The following is a 17604-nucleotide window of genomic DNA, read 5'->3' as shown; positions in this document are numbered from 1 at the left end:
CATACAGACTTTATTAACTGTTTTACTATTACTATATTATTAATTTAGCTACAGTACTGACTCCCAAGGTAGTCCAGGTGGACTTCCATGGGTCCATATGAGACTTGACGGAGGCCCACAGTTCGTAAGCGAAAGTCCACGAAAATTTTTGTGGTTTGATGATAATAAAATGTTGATTTGACTTTATCTATCAATGTACGCAAATAATATTGATAGGGGTTGTAAGAGGCACGGTGACCCCAACATAACCCCGCGCAATGGCTCTGCGGTAGTTGTAAAGCACTTTCTCTATAAAACCTAAAACAAAATCTCCACCGAAACCAGCAAAATCGTGAAAGGGGTCAATAAGAAAAAAAGTTAGGGAACTTCTGAGCTAAAGTCATGGCCAATTATGCAATAATGTAACAAACTAGGTATTGAATTTGTTATGGCCATTTTGCAAACAAAAGATTACAATATAGACTGTGGAAGCCGCGAATAAATACTAGTATAATACTCCATGGCAGTACCCTGCGCTCGTTCGACGTTTGATTAAGACTTAAGCCCAGTAATTACATTATCTAAACTTTCATTCAATTATTTTTCTAATTCTATTTATCTCGTGGTCATTGCCTTGTGCCCGCTAAATTCGAAACCTGCCATTTCTTACCTAATTACATTTATTTACTCTTAATAGCATTTTTCATAAGATTAAATGAAGGCTATATTGATATTATTAGTGTTTCATTAGTTTTAGTCTGGTTTGAAAACTTTCTGTTGATTTAATATTGATTTGAGTAACTGATTGGTTTTAATTCTAATTGTGTAGTGTTGGGCTCCCAGGTTAATTTGCTAGGATTTTGATAATAAAATATAGATAAACTGCTTCGTTGGCGTAATTATATGGTGTGCGTTGAATCTCGGGTTGGGCAAAGTGTTATTGGGTTTTTTGCCTAACATCAGCTCGGAGTCTGGAAATTGTGCCCGGTATGGCGATAGGCTCGTTTCCTATCACATCATGGGACCGAATACGTGGTGTTGTAACGTGTCATGGTTAGGGACAAATATATGAACAAAATCTAAACCAGTTGGTATAATAAAAAAAACTTTGTTAAAGTCTCTACGGCCTTAAGAATTTTGAATTACGCTATAAATAAAATTTTATTGAAATCTAAATCCTAGTTCAAAACCGTTATTAGTATCAAGAAAGTCAATATCTTTTCGAATTAAGAATTTAATGCGCGTAATCAGAACCCATATATCAAAATGGACGTTTTCATGCGCGTATTCAAAACCAGTATAAAATCAAAATGGACGTAGGATACTACCTAAACACTACAACGAAAATTACAACCACTATTAATAAACTATAGCTTGACCAAAAATAAAAGACCTTGCCAAGTTGCGGTAATTTATGGAACAAATTTTTGTGGTACTGAAAACGCTTCAAAACGAAAAGCGAAAGTGGCGCCCCCAAGCCGGTCTTTTATGGTCGAACTATACGAATTTGTCGGTCCTCGTGTCACTCAAATCACAATATTGACAATGTCGGTTACACAAACAACTCTAAACGACTGACACTGTCAATATTGTACGCGACTATTAGAAAACCAACAACGTCGTGAAATATTTCCAAAAGGACAGCATAATAGGGTATTTGACTTATTTTTTATAGCTTTTATAAAATATGTACGTCATATAAATTCTAAAATAAGAAATCATTGAAATCTGGTGAAAATCCACAAGTTATAAGCAATTGAAATATGGTAGTAGGGGTGAGTGTAAAAAACAGAAAAGGGACGAAATATTTGCATGTGACGTCAGCGGGTATTACGATGCGTGCGCAAGAAAGAGATGGAGCGATATCCTTGCCTACCCACGTACGTAACAATATTTGAAATTTGAATTACTGCCTCATTTCTTATCGGATTTTAATGCTGTTTTCACAGGAGGATTTCTCTATACTAATTGCTGTTACATATTAAGAAATGCACAAATATATGCACAAAAATAGTCAAAAACACTATTGTATCAACTGGCAAGGGATAATCAATTTGCGTTAATTGATGATGCCACTCCTCTTACTATCACATGAAGTATCATTTTGTTGTGTCAGTATATAAACTTTAAAATGTATATTTAATGCAGTCCACAGTCATACTTTTTGAATATTATGCGAAAAAACAATACTAATATGTTGATAAACTAAAACAGAACATGTTTGCGAAATATTTCGTGTGTTAGTGTATTATGAACAGTTGTTAGAAATAATGCATTTATTATTATAGCATCATAAACTCATGTTATTTTCAAGAGTATATTTTGTTTTATTTTAAGGTTGGTTTGTATTTTTGGATAAATAACGATAATGTTTTGAATATCATTGTAATAATGAAACTTGAGATTGTTTGGAATAAAAACATCGATAATATTAGTTTATTTTTAGTTTATACAATATGTATTGACAATAAATGTAAGAAAATATTGTACATGGCATCATTATATTCAATTTGCTACATTTTACTTATAAAAAAAGTATACAATTTTAGGGTTTAAAATTAAATAAGCGACCATAATCATATGAATTGATTGTTCGTATTGGATAATCTGTGGTAAAAGACGATTGAATTGATATGATATTTTGTTTCATAATAACCTTGCGCTTAAATTCTTGAAAGGGTAGGCAGGGGGGTAAGTGTGATATGGTTACAAAATGGAATATACGTTTTATTTTTTTGTTTAAAGGCATTTATTTTTCACAGAATCTCAATTGATCGTAAAAATAGTCTTCGTTGTAAAGGACTCTATATTTGAGGTTAAAATGCGTCCTTGGTTCATTTCGTCTCCCGTTTGAGTATGGAGGACAATTAATATTTTCAACTCCTATTCTTTCTATTTGATTAATTTCATTGCGGGATAATGCCAAATTAGTGTTTCCTGAGACTCGTGGAGTTTCACCGCTCGGTGTCATAAAATCCGTGCCACTGTAGTTCCTGTTGTAGTGGTGGCTGTGACGGCGGAAAAGTCTTTGACTGTAATGAAAGTTTTGTATAGTTTAGCTACTGTTTATAACAGCTATTATATATTTACAGGCTTAACGCGTACCGTTAGGTTAAGGGCATGCTCGTCTCGTCAATATACTTTAAAAATCATCACACTGGTTGTGTGGTCAATGTAATTTTGAACTTCTAGTTAAATGTTTACAATCAGGCGAGCGGCATGCTTGTCTAATCATTCAAGTTATAAAAACTGTCATATTGGTTGTGTGTGTAGGGTCAGAAAAATGCCATTTTGAACCTCTAGTAAACGCTATTTGTCATTATTGTCACTTTAAAATCTCCACAAAAAGCTACATTCTAGAAAAGAAACAATGTTTTGCAGAACTAAAATCTATCATTATCAAATAGAAAATCTATCTGTACAATTATTAGCAGTTTTTAAGTGAAACAAAGATATCAGGGCAAGCGATAGTTCGCAATTGCACTCTCAATTAGTCTTCAAGAGTTTTCTCATCAAAGTAAAATAGATAACAACGGGATTGCTTTGCGGTTTCGTGCAGAACTTTGGATTCTGTAGTACATTTTCTATTGGGAATTAGTTGCTGTGTTGGTTTTGCGGACGTATTTTACGGGTCAAGATTTTCAATTGTATGATTATTTTTATATAAATTACAACTGGATGATCGCCTTGAACAGTCTACAAAGTGATGCTGAGATTGCTATCTGAAGTCTGGAATTTGTGTATATGGCGCAAGCCTGTGTTACAACTCTGCCCACCTCCTTGGAGATAATACTTTGCTGTGATTTGTGAAGTTCTAGATTCAATTCTTAGATCAGACAAGCGTTTATTGAAGGTTTTCAGTTATATGCGGTCGTGGTAGTGGTAGTCTTCTATCATGAAGCGGAACAGCTACGCGTAATCCTACTAGTATTATAAATGCGAAAGATTGTGAAGATACTATTTAACGCATTTAGATGAAACTTTGCAATATTATTGGTTATACATCAGAACAACACATAGGCTACAATTTATGGGTTAGTGTAATGTGGTCATAATATAACGATATATACCAAGTAAGTCGGAATAAAATGTATTCCGAAAAACTTGTTTACGCGGTCTAAGCCGTGATGTTGTTGATTTCAAATTTAAAGGACATTATCACCAATTATTGAAAATTGCGAGATTTAATTGTTTATATCAAAAGTATCTTATTTGCTGGTAGGATATATTTTATAACTGCCCGGATAGCGACAACTGTGTCGCATTCCGTGATCAGCCTGTTTATATCCGGTTTAAACATGCCGGCATAATTGTGTCGACTGTCAAGTGGTAATCATCTCTCGTTCATCGACATTCTATTGAACCCTCCACTTGCCATCAGGTGTAATGGGGTCACTTTGCATCTTGATATTTTTCTTGATAGGAGATCAAGAAAAATATCAAGATGCTGAACGTCACAAACCTTCCCCACAAACATTAGCAATCCATATCATAGTATGGATTGCTAATGTTTGTGAGGAAGGTCTGTTCCCAACATGCAAGGGTTGTTTGAACTTATTTATAAATCGCATAAAACCCTTTTAATACAAGTATCGTTTAAAGAGGTTAAAGGTAATGGATACAAGTGGGCAAATAAGGTTAAGCCGTTCTCGATTAAAGGTGTAGTTAACCTAGAAATCTATCTGGCTTTTGTTTCAACTCCATTTGCAGTAGATGCGTGGGTTTAAAAATAGCCTTTAATTGACCTTTCTCTATCGACACGCGATATGCTGGGCTTTGATATCTCTCAATAGATGCTTTTAGTTACAAGATGCTTAATGAAAGGTACCTTTTTATTTTCATGCGCTCTTAGTATTTAGATGCCCTTTAAAATGTTTATGCGTCCCCTAGATTAGTTATTTTTTATGACAGTGTAAGCTCGTAACCAGGCCGTGTTACGTTATCTCTGTGGAATTACCGTGGAATAGTATTATGTATGTTAATGTCTATTGTCTTTAACGCGACGCGGTGCGTTTTGTGCCTGTTACGCACTGAAAAAATAACGTGTGGAGCAGAGAATAAGACTCTTTATCGGGTAAATAACAGTTACGTCATATTTTTAGAGCTTCACTGTTAATGATAATACTACTATTATAATAGTTTTGTCTCTGGTTGGTTGGTATTTTCCTTGCTTTTCACTTAACTGATGGTCAGATGCGTTGAAGTCACTTTGCTGAAACATCCGTATAAAAAAAACATTGGTTTACTCTGAATATGGTTTTTAGCCTCCCGAATTCAGGAAATGTCGGTAAAATCGGTCATACTATGCTATTAAAAATATTTTAATATAAAATATGATCGGGCCCATAGAAGTCCAGCACTGCGGCTCGCTCGCGGCTCGTGCTAAATCGAACCCTTCGTACTCACACCATGACGTTTGACATACACTAGTAACTTTTCAATTATTGTTTTGTTTTGTTCCATTGTTATTTCTTTTATCAGGTACAATATTTGTTTGTAATTTATTCGTCATGATGTTTTGTATTTGTATTTAATAGCGTTCTATATTATTTTTCTATAATTTGGAACTTCTAATCGACATTCGGGCCATCAAATTCGTGTGCTATTTTAAATGAGTCCCTACTAAGATTAACGTCCCTAAATGTAGACATAACTCACAATTTATGGATTATAAATTGTGCAGGCACGCCGCAGCTCCGTGAATATAGATATGTTGACTGCTTTACGATTACTGCGAATAAATGTTAATTCAACCATTGTGAAATTTGCTTACTAATATCTTTGTAAGTCAATGGGAGATTATGTGAACTATCCAAGCATGTAAAATCTATATGACTTTTTGGAGCATAGTCCTCTGAAGGTACAGATACGTCATTTTTTTTTTGGGTATCGGGTCCCGTATTCAATACCCGGGGGTAACCCGCGAATGGGGTACTGGAATCCCCTGACTTAGTGACTGCACGGTCCTGGAGGAAGATTTGAAAGGAGGAGTTGAGGAAGGAGAAGGAATGCAGGAAGAAGATGGAGGAATGGAGGATGCTGGAAGAAGATTGGGAGAGGAAAATATAGAAGGAGGAGTTGAGGAAACAGAAGGAACCATCATAGGATGGGCGGAGGGAAGAAAGAAGGGAGATATTCGCGTACCCTCATAGACCTTAAAATTAATAAGAGAAAGGAAGGAGAGACGGTTTTTTGGATCTCCAGAAATCTCAAAATTACGATAGCAGTCGCTTTAACCCTTGTTTTATTATTGCATCATCCTGTTCAGACGCAGACGATTATGTCATATTAGGATCACTTCAACCACTTTCTCGCCCACTACAGCCGACACGATGAAATTTTTTCTCGAACGTGGGAGTATCATACAATTTTTGAATATCTGTCAAAAGCCTTGTATTTATTATGTAAGCCAGACGATTATTGCCTGTCAACGTGGGCGAGAATTTCATCACCATTGCTAGCAATAATTGCGTACGATTATTGTAGCAATTGCGTCGTCTAAATGAATGAAATGAATGGGTTTACGTTTTCTGAGATAGTGAAATCTAAAGCGCATTTTTATCACATATTCTCGATAGTCTAATTAATTCTCTGTGATTGTTCCCCAAGTGTTTCAACCTTGGCATGGGTTGTGGGTTACTCGGTTCGATTCCCGGAACGGACAAAAATGTTTTAAAAAAAGAAAAACTTATATTGCCCGAGTTTGGCATTTGTTACTGATATGATCTTAGACACACCTACAACATTAGGTACTATAAAGTTATGAATTGTTATAATTTATGAATTTCATTCCGATATTATCGGATATAAATGGCGTAAAAAAAATCAAGGCTGAAATTCTCTCTGTATTTATATATTCAGTTAGTGGGGCGTTCATTTCTCAAGTTTAAACTTGAAGGAGCTTCCATTATTCATTGCGAATAAAAAATGACCTACTGGACGGCAAGTTAGGCATTTTTAAACATCCTCACAATTTAGTTTCTTTTTGTTTGGGTTCTTTATGGGTACTGATAAGTTTGTATAGGTATAATGGATTTTTAAAAATAGCTGAGGATTAGGCTTTAGTTTCCAGCGGAGCGGTTAAAATGGACTTAAATTTAATCTTTAGAATATTCTAATTTATTGACCTTAATCTTTTATGAATGACGTTAAATGAATTATTGTTAAGGCAGATACACATACTTGTAAAACGATACAGTAGTCGAAGGGTCTTGTCGGCTTCCCTATAATATATATTGTGTAGAAACTAATTATTGTTGGAACAATTTTCAAGCCGCATTTAAGCATATAGGTATGTATATGCTGTATCGGGTTCACTTTTGGAAAATTTCACCTTTCACCACCGGCGCGGCGTGCTGGCTAGTTAACGTGATGTGGAAGTGACAGGTTTACTTTGGTATATTAGCAAGTTTAACGTGTATGCAATATTCGTTCTTCCATGCTGGTATTTGCAAGACTTATACATCGTTTGGAAGATGCATGTCAGTTAGGGTATTCATATGACGGTAGGTAGGTAGTGCAAGGAGCTGATATGCAGGCGTATCAACTACAAGGATATTTATCTCAACATTGACGACTCGGTTTTTTCATTCTTAGTACAATCGAAACCTGAAAAGACTAATTTGATTCCTATCTTTTAGTAGTAAGTACATAATATTATGTAATATACGTGTGCTTTTATTTATTGTGTATTCTATTTTAGAATTATTTTGTTTTTGTCCCGTTTATCCTGTATTTGCACAGTAATGTCAAACCACAAAAATGCATAATAAAATTACCAATAATCGAATAATCAATTCTTTGCATATTTCATTAAAACAAACCTCCTTCAACTCTGCTCTCAATACGTGATAAATTAAACCACTATTTCCTATAAACCGTTAGCATAAACTTCGCAGGGGAGATTGGGGTAAATTCCCCAATTATTGGCGCAACAGAGCACCGAGGTCGGCTCCGCAATCCATCGTACCGATAACGGATCCAACAGACACTTTTAGCCGCACTCACCCTATATTTCAAGTCTATGAAAAATTATTTTCAGCCTTCGATAAGTGTACGAAGATTTAGTTTGACCTAAGCTATAAATTAGTGTTTAAATAGATTTTGGAAATTGGGTTTTATAAGCGAGGGTTGTCTCAAGATTCTTTCTTAGTGGATATTTAAGTAGGTTCTTTGTCATCTTTAATATTTTTTGTAGTACGAAAGTAGGACCATTTATTATTATCCTATGAAGAATACAGTAAGAAAAAATCTTAGTGCGTTGCCTACCTGTAAAAAATTATGAGTCTTCGGTAATTTTGCTGACCGTACGAAAATAGGGTAAAGCTGCCATTTCAAGACAGTATTATTTATAGTACCAACACGGTCGAGCCGCCTTACTCTGTTGTAGATAAATCTGTTTAGAAGTTTATTTCAATATCATTAAAACATGCTAAAGTGTATTTCCGTTTCACATATAAATCCAAAAATAAAACGGAAACCCGTTCAAAATAACAACAAACCTGGCCATAACCGTAAATCAAATAAATAATTACAAATTTACAAACTCGCGAATTGCCAGAGCGAAATTAAAATAGAAGAATCGTTTTATCTCTCGGACGTGAGCACAACGGCGTTGCTAACTTCGCCTGTAAACGTTTTGGTAAAAAAAATTACACGGAATTTTTGTCTATAAGTACTGATAATTTAGGGGAAAATGGAGTGTACTAAGGATTCGTGGGTACTATATTTATTTACTAAATTTTTAAAACGTGGAACAATATAGTTAACTTTGACAAACCGGGCAAGTTGATCTAAAGATGATCCGACCATAACATAAAAGACCTATCGTAGAGATATTTAAATATTACTTAATCAAGAAGACAGACAGACAAGATTTCAATATATTGCGGTTATTTATTAACAGTTGTAGCCTCATCATAATCATCAACCACATCAAGTCTACTGCTGAACATAAGCCTAAAGATTTCCAGATCGCCCTGTTAGAAGCGAGGTGTAGCCGCGTTCCTGCAACCTCTATCAACTCCTCTGTCCTTGCAAGCAGACCTCTAACGCTGGACTACCGGAACGTCTTCATTCGAGAGTACGGAACCCAAATACTGTAAACGTAATCCAAATTTGGCGCAGAATCCTCCCTTACCTCTGAAATATTGTTTCACAATACACGTATTTTAAATTCATCCAACTTGAAGAGAATCGTCTATAGATCCACGTAAAAACGATACACGATTTTTAAATTGCTTTAGTACTGTTCCAAATGGCACTTACACGAAGTAAATCGTGTTTAGTATGCTGGGAGAAGTAGTTTTATCGTAATGGTATGTTCTGGAACGTATGGCTAATGGTAACATTTCTTTTCATCTTAATATAATATATGTAGTAATTATATGAGCTCTGAAGATAAATGTAGTACTTATATTTCCAATATAAATGTTTATCTTTTGCCTAAAAGGCGGCGATAGCCTAGTTGGTTGTGGAACGGACTGCCGAGACGAATGTCCGCAGGTTCAAATCCCAAGAGCACACACCTCTGACTTTTTTAAAAAATTATGTGTGCATTATTTGTGAATAATTGCTTGCTTTAACGATAAAGGAAAACAACGTGAGTAAACCTACATACCTGAGAAGTTATCCATAATAATTTCAAAGGTATGGTAAATCAGCGTAGTGGACTGAGGCCTGAACCCTCTCTGTGGAGGAGATCCGTGCCCAGCAGTGGGACAGTATATAATACAGGGCGGATATTACTATAAAAATATAGACATATTGTTGCCGCCATTTTGTGATGAGTAGCTGATAGTCAACGACGTTTGTGTTGTTCTTTACCCATAATATATTATTATATCAGATGCTCATGCTATTAAAGGCGTGATATTTTAGCCTCAACTGAATATGTACAATGAATAAACATAAGTATCAACGCTTTTAACATAGAAAATCGTTTCCATTTTAATATGAATATTAGGCCAACACGAATAGTCAACCATATTTGCCTAAAAGGGTTTCATTGTCGTAGTAAACACATTATATTTGAAGGCTAAAATATCTTCTACTAATAATAAACATTATTTCTGTATATTGTTACCAACTTAGTACTTCTAAGTGATGCAGAATTATTGAACATGTAAAATAATCTCTAACATGATTTAAGGAGTAGTAGGAAGGGATTAGGTAGAGATATGACTGCATTTCTTTGGTAATAGTGAGCTATAAATATATTAAAAAAGGATACTTTTTTTTAGCAGGACTTTTATCCCGGAAAACTTCTTCACGCGAAGCCGCGAACAAAACCTAGTATTATATAAAACCTTCAACAAAAAATAGTGTAAACTTCTTTTGACTAGAAAGTTAATTGGTTTTATAAATAAAAAGACGTTTGAACGATTCGAAAATTAAAGGGTCGTAGAAAAATAATTTCTCCAAACTTATATGAACATTTAACAAGTTTGAAAGAGATTTATTTGAATAATATTATTAGATTTTATGAAATTTTACAATCTTGCGTATTTTAATTTTGAATTATGAAGATGTTGGGATCTTTGTTAGCTGCTTACGCATAAGCCATTGAACGGAGTTAGATGAGATTTGGGATACAAAAAAACTACATCTTACATTATTACATAGTCTGCTTATTCCTACAGAATACTTACAATTCTAATGGAAGCTTTATTTTAGGTCGAATCCTCGTGCTATACTCAGTAGCACTATTATAAAAAATACCTACGCAAACATTACTTTTATACACCGTGATTTTATATTCGTTTTGGAACCGAAAATTTTAAATTCTGTATCAGTAATGAAGTTTAAAAAAATACCAATGTAATAATATAAAAAAAAATTATAAACATTAAACTTACCCCCTTATTCATAGACGTTTTTTATCGAACGATCGAGTAAGGCTGTGATAACAAGTCTGTTTCTCAGTGCTGACGGCATGGCAGTCTTCGCAGTGCGTAGACGTAGGGCCGTTGTGATTGGCTAATATTGAAATACAACAATAATAACCAATCACAACGGCCCTATGTCTATTTCTCAGTGCCGTTGGGCACTGAGAAACAGGCTTGTTATTACAGCTTTACTCCGTCCTTAGATAAAAAACGTTTATGAATAAGGGGTTAATGTTTACGAATAATAAATGAAATCTAATGCAACTAGATCTCACGTACTACTACGATCACTACTCGGTGTCATTAATAACTATGAATTAGCTAGCTGACCCGACCGACGTTGTCCCGTCTTAACTATGAATTTGCAACGCGCATTCGCTGAAATTAATTTTTCTTAAATTTTCTAACGTCCCGCTCAACTTCCTTATAATAATAATAATAATAATGCATTTATTTGTTGAATACTGTAAAAAGTTGTTACATGTAATTAATTAGCTCATAGTATTCTGCCGTTTTCAGCGTACAAATATTTTCATTAAAACTTTTCATGAAAGAAATCATTTACAGAATAATAACATTTATCAAGAAGGAACTTAAATAATTTACATTTGAATATATTCAATTTATTTTGAAATCATCGGGTAATTTATTATAGATATATATTGCCATACAGTATACATTGTTTGAAAATAATTTTATCTTCTGTTTTGGGACATATAATTTGTAACGTTTGCGACTTGGTCTGCGTACAACATCATTATGCATATCAAATAATTTTATATTCTTATGTACAAAGATACAAATCTCAAATATATATAGTGATGGTAGTGGCAATATCTTACACTGTTTAAATAAAGAAACACAGCTAACAAGCGGATGTGCAGCGCATATTGAACGAATACATTTTTTTGTGCTCTAAATACTCTTATTAAATCACAAGAATTACCCCATATTATTAAGCCATACCTAATGATGGATGAAACGTATCCATGATAAGCACATAGAGCCGCGCTTGTGCTCGCTACATATCTTATTCTGTGTAACACAAAAACGAATCGGTCAATCCTTTTGCATAAGTCTTCTATGTGTGTTTTAATTTAATTTAATTTAATTTAATTCCTTAATTTTTTCTTTCGTAAGATCCTTCTCCTGACAATAACAAAAACACAACAAAAAAAAAATAGTGAAATCGGTCCAGCCGTTCACGCGTGATGGCGTGACCAAGAAATAGGGATTCATTTTTATATATAGATTGTCGCGACGTTACTATCATTATCACACTCGAACGAGTGAAAAATTTTATCAAAAACAATTATTTTAATTAACAACAATTTATTACGATTAATTGACAATTTTTTTTGGTCCTACAAATTGTTCTAAGTAACCACATTTTGGTTCCAAAACAACTATAAAATCACGTTGTATAAGAAAAAAATATTTATAAAAGCATTTGCCTTAATATTATTTTGTCATTATCATGTTCACCAAAATTTGATAAATCCTTATAGTTTACGAAGCTATTATTTCAAGGTAAATCGGTTACCGATTTCAAGGTCTCGGGAAGTGTGGATATTTCATTATTATTTTAGGGTGTTTAATATTAAAGGGTCTATTGAGTTCCCTTTTGGGTATATGAAATTCTGTAGGTATAGATATCTTATAAGTGTTTTGTGTATTTAATAATTATAATAAATTATGAAATGACGAGGTCACTAGTTTTTTTGTAGATATTACCACTCCTTTTTTTTCTACGTTAATGGCACACTGCTCTACCTGATTAAAGAAGTATTCAGTGCTTGGCATTGTAGTTCCTATCCTAACAGTATCAGTTAATACTTCGAATTTCAATGCACATTACTGCGTTAATTATTCTATAACATTAGTCTTATATTAAACAAGATACTATATTTTTCAACCTATCCTTCATTGCCTCAGTGGCGTAGTTTGAATTGGCACAAGTACGACTACCGCACTGAGGTTCTGGGTTCGAATCCCGGGTCGGGCCAAAATAATTGTGACTGGGTTTTTTCAGTTAAAATTACTCAGTCGCAGCTCAGAGTCAGGAAGTCGGCGATGCCTCGGAACGCACGTAAAGCCGATGGTCCTGCGCTTGATCTTTCTCCGGTAATGTTGGCTTGCCGTCTTTCCGAACTATGAGAGTGAAGGAACAGAGAGTGCACTTGTGTATTGCGCACACACTTGTGCACTTTAATATATCCTGCGTACCTGGCTGATCTCCGTTGTGATTGGCCGCCGTGGTCGAAATTCGGCTAGGAGGAGGTCATATCCTTCAAAATAAAATACAATTCTGCTTGTACGTTGCTGCCATGCTGGCGAAAGTTACTAAGCGGTTAATATCTACCTAGACGATTATTTCAGACGTGCACGGCAAAGTAACGCCATTAAACCTGATGAAAAGAACTAGTGTCCTAATAGAATATGAATTGACTGAGGATTATCTCTCGCTAGTCGACATAATTATGCCGCCCTTTTAACCATTGGATATACACAGGTGTAACGTGTAAAGTGACACATGGATGTATCCCATTGAACAGAAAAGAAAGAAAGAAAGAAAGAAAAGAAATTTATTTTGCAACAAACAAAAGTTACATAAACATAACAAACAAACAAGCGAAACAGACAAAAAAAACCTTAAAACTATGTTTGTCACAAAAAAGGCACCAACTCAGGAATATGCTGACAGTGAAGCCATAGCTGATCTTCCGTTTGGCCGCTTGTACTGAACAGTATTCGGTATCGATTGTTCTCATACGAAATACCAGTGAAATATTAACATATTAGGAAATACAAGGAAACGTAGATAACACTGTTGATTTAAGTCAAGTCCTACAAAATTCGCTGATGTATGAAAAGCAGTGATATGTTCCACGTAACTATCTTTGGTTATTATTTTCTTCCAAGTGAGTGAACTGAGACAGTACACAAAAGGTAATTGTTTGTTTTGTATTCTTTGTTACGGTTCAAATGTTTCTTAATATAAAACAAATACGTCTTTTAAGTTATCTAGTAATGTTCTGAGGTAAATTCTTAAGTGGAGCCAGTGTTCCCAAGAGTATAAATTATATACCATACCACAATAGACAAAGAGAAAGAAAATAAATTTCTTGTTGCATATTGTACCATTATTAACTAAAAGAGTATGTAGTCTGTCGTAGGTAAAGACTCAGGGAACCTAATCTATCTTTTTTCTCTTCCCTTATAATCTCTATCTTTCCTAAAAATATGACATGGATGGTAATTTACCATCCAAAAAACTATGCGTATCGTGAAAATAAATACATTAATAATTTCAATATCCAAATTAGTTCACTGTTTATTTACATAAGGATTATATTTACAAAGATGGTCGAAAACAATAGTCCCAAGGCACCCAGATTAAGAACAAATATTTGCGGACCGTAAATGCTAGTATTGATCAAGATTCTAAGCTTTAAAATTAAATTAAGCCAAGTTCATCAAAACTATGACAAAACCATTTCAATTATGTAGATACAAATAAAACAAGAATCAGATAAAAATATAATAGATAAAGTTTGTTTCTGAGTGTTGATCAAAATAAACCAAGAAAATCGCGTTGTCGGAAACTATTATAGACAAGTTACGCAAATTGGTGTTGACAGTTCCGGAACAAATAGTCACAAATCCAGAGGTTCAATGTCAGTGTGCTAATTTAGTAAATGTGAAATTAGTTTGCTAATTGAATTTCTAAAATACCGTCGTATTCGTGCGCCATTACTCCCACAACTTTCTGTTTTAACTAAGTTTTGAGAAGCGTTCTTTGCAAGTTTGGCAATAGGGAAAATTTAGAAGCGGCAGCGATTGGAAGATTTGGTGGTGAGGAAAACGTTGTTTTTTACCCTAAATTTAATTTGGTTTAATCGAATTAGTATCACTGTGACAGTAAATAAACATTGCTTTGCCGCAGTCACAGGTTATGACGATTCTCGAAGTTCTAAAGTTTTAATATCTATCTATTCCATTTCTAAAAGTAGGCTGGGCGTACACAAATCTCACATTGTGCATGTTTATGCTGTGTAGTAACGAGTGTATGTCAAATAATTGTTTACTTATCTGGTAGTTTTTGCCTGCATTTTTTTACAATAATGAAGGATTTAGTAAATTCTTATCTATTGCTTTGATAGACCATCTATAGTTCACAATGCAGTGAACAAGATTCGAAATATATCAGGTTTGTCTATTATAATGCCATGTATCTTAATTGTTCACGCTTATCTTTATATTATAGGAATAGTGATAATCCAAATAATATTATTTTCGCAACCATAATTTACATAAATTCCCGGAAATAGCTACGGAGAACAATCGCTATAAATTATGTACAAAGTAACCAGTTCATGAAAGAAGCAGCTTGCCAAGAAATATCAAACATTCAGCTAAATATATTTTCTTTTAAATTATATTTTAAGAACCTCCACTATCTTAACCTATTCGGTGGAATCCACATGTTAACCCAGATAACGACATATTCTTAATATATGACAAAGGCCCTTAAATAAAGATTTAATAAAATCTCGTGCAAGTTGATGGCATCTGCATCACATTCTTTAATACTTTGGGATGATAATCCCCTCCCACTACTATCCATACACAATTCACTAATCGCATCATCCTCATCATCGTCATCAGGAAACCATTATCTTGAATCATAAATCATCATTATTTCCCGCCATCTAAATCGCTATCATTGACGCCATACCCGCGTTCTTAACTTCAATGGGCTTTTAAATAGCAAACAAAGAGAGGAAAAAGTATTTGAGAGTGTAATGATGCGTGACGTATTCTGAATTTGCTTACAATTAGTGAGATTTTCATTGGATTTATAAAAATTGGGACTATTCAGATAGGCCTATTAAAATGCCATTCTATAATCGTTAATGGTAATAGAAAACAGAATATTGTATGAGAATGATATATCCTAGCGATAGATTTATCGATAGAATATCTCATTGCCATACATAACGTTAGCGTTAGCGTAGCGATTGTTGGAAGGCACATTGGCTACGACCCTAGGTCGTGTTCGACGATTAAGTGAAAAATATCACAATTTAAATGCAAAGCAATGAATAATTTATTGTCTAATAGCCATTAATAAATATTAACTCTATCATATTTTATGACGGTATAATATATTTTATTTAAACCAGTCTCGTAAAACATAAATTCACGCCTTTTGTTCCTGAAGAGGTAGGCAGAGGCGCAACTGATGAATCCTTTTTCTGCCGTGTGTATTCCCATGATGCAACAGGAGGCGAGACTATCGCCTCAGGCACAAATTACAGACTCCAGGTTAATACTGAGTAGAAAAAAATATCACTGCCCGAGGTCATCAAACTTGAGACTTCACTGCAGTTATACTATACAACAACGAGACCGAAGCACTCGCAAAATAGCAGATATTTTCGTGTTCGCGTGCCCAACAATTGTTACACAATTGTTAAACCAAACAGCAGTAAATTTCTGGAATTAGAGTGTTATGAGTATACCGTTTGAGGATATAAACAAGCTTTTTATTATCTTTCTCGTTCAACGTTTATGTGAGATTTGCGTTAAATATAAATGAAAGGTTTGTTGCCTTTGATTCTTTTGGCGTAGTTCTGGATTCCTATTGGGGTTAATGGCAATTGGTAGATCTTTAAAATGAAAAACAATACTTTCTGTAAAATGCCTAAACCTATACTATCATAAGGTCAAAATATTGAACAAGATTGACTATTAGTAAGCTATTTATCACCTTGTTTTATAATGAAGCACCAAATGGACTTTAAATCAATTTAGGTTTTGTGATACGGCCGACCCCATCTACATAATGAGCACAAATTGTATACTCCAGGTTGATACTGAACCAAAATTGAAATTGAAAAAAGCCTAATCCCTCTCAGTAATAACACTGTCCGGGATTCGAACCCTGAACCTCAGAGTGGTTTCACACCGCACATACAATACAACCACCAGTAAAGTAAGCCAATCCAGTTACATAATAGTAACTGACTCAATTTCTGATGACACACAATTCACATTCAATATTACCAACTTTCTATGTGAGTAAGTGAACAAGATATTATTTACCAGTGCTCGAAATGGACTTAAAAAGTACAACAAGTCTTATAAGACCGGTGAAGGCCACTAGAAACTTGAAATTGAATTCGTCTAATAATTCATAGTTGGACGACGTCCAAGCCAGATGCAGTGGCTAGAAATTTATTATATTTGTTAACTGCGCTGGCGTTATATGAGATACTGTCTTTCTTGTTTACTCTTGTTTTTAAGTCACTGGAATTTGTCGTAGCTTTCTAGCTTTAAGCGGTGACAGTGTAGTTGGTGTGGAATGGACTGCTGAGACGAATGTCCGCAAAAACACAAAGGCACGCACCTTTGACTTTTCTAAAATGATGTGTGTTTAACGTTGAATGAAAACATTGAGACGAAATCTGCATACCTGTGAAATACTAAATATATTATAGGCATTTTAACGGTTGTGAAGTCTTCCAATCCGCACTAGACTTGCATGTTAGACTAAGGCCTAATCCCTCTCAGTAATAGCGGAGGCCTATACCTCGTAGTGGGACGGTGTATAATACAGGGGTGACATTTATTAGTTTTTTTTTTAACTTTTTTTATATAAGTTTCATTCTAACCAAATAAACTTAGAAGAAAAACCCGGTTTCAGAGACCGTCGCATAAACTTGTATAAAACCGA

The sequence above is a fragment of the Manduca sexta genome, chromosome 18 (assembly GCF_014839805.1).
Source record: "Manduca sexta isolate Smith_Timp_Sample1 chromosome 18, JHU_Msex_v1.0, whole genome shotgun sequence".
NCBI lineage: Eukaryota > Metazoa > Arthropoda > Insecta > Lepidoptera > Sphingidae > Manduca > Manduca sexta.
The sequence above is the reverse complement of the archived record's forward strand: the minus strand, read 5'-3'. Positions refer to the sequence as shown.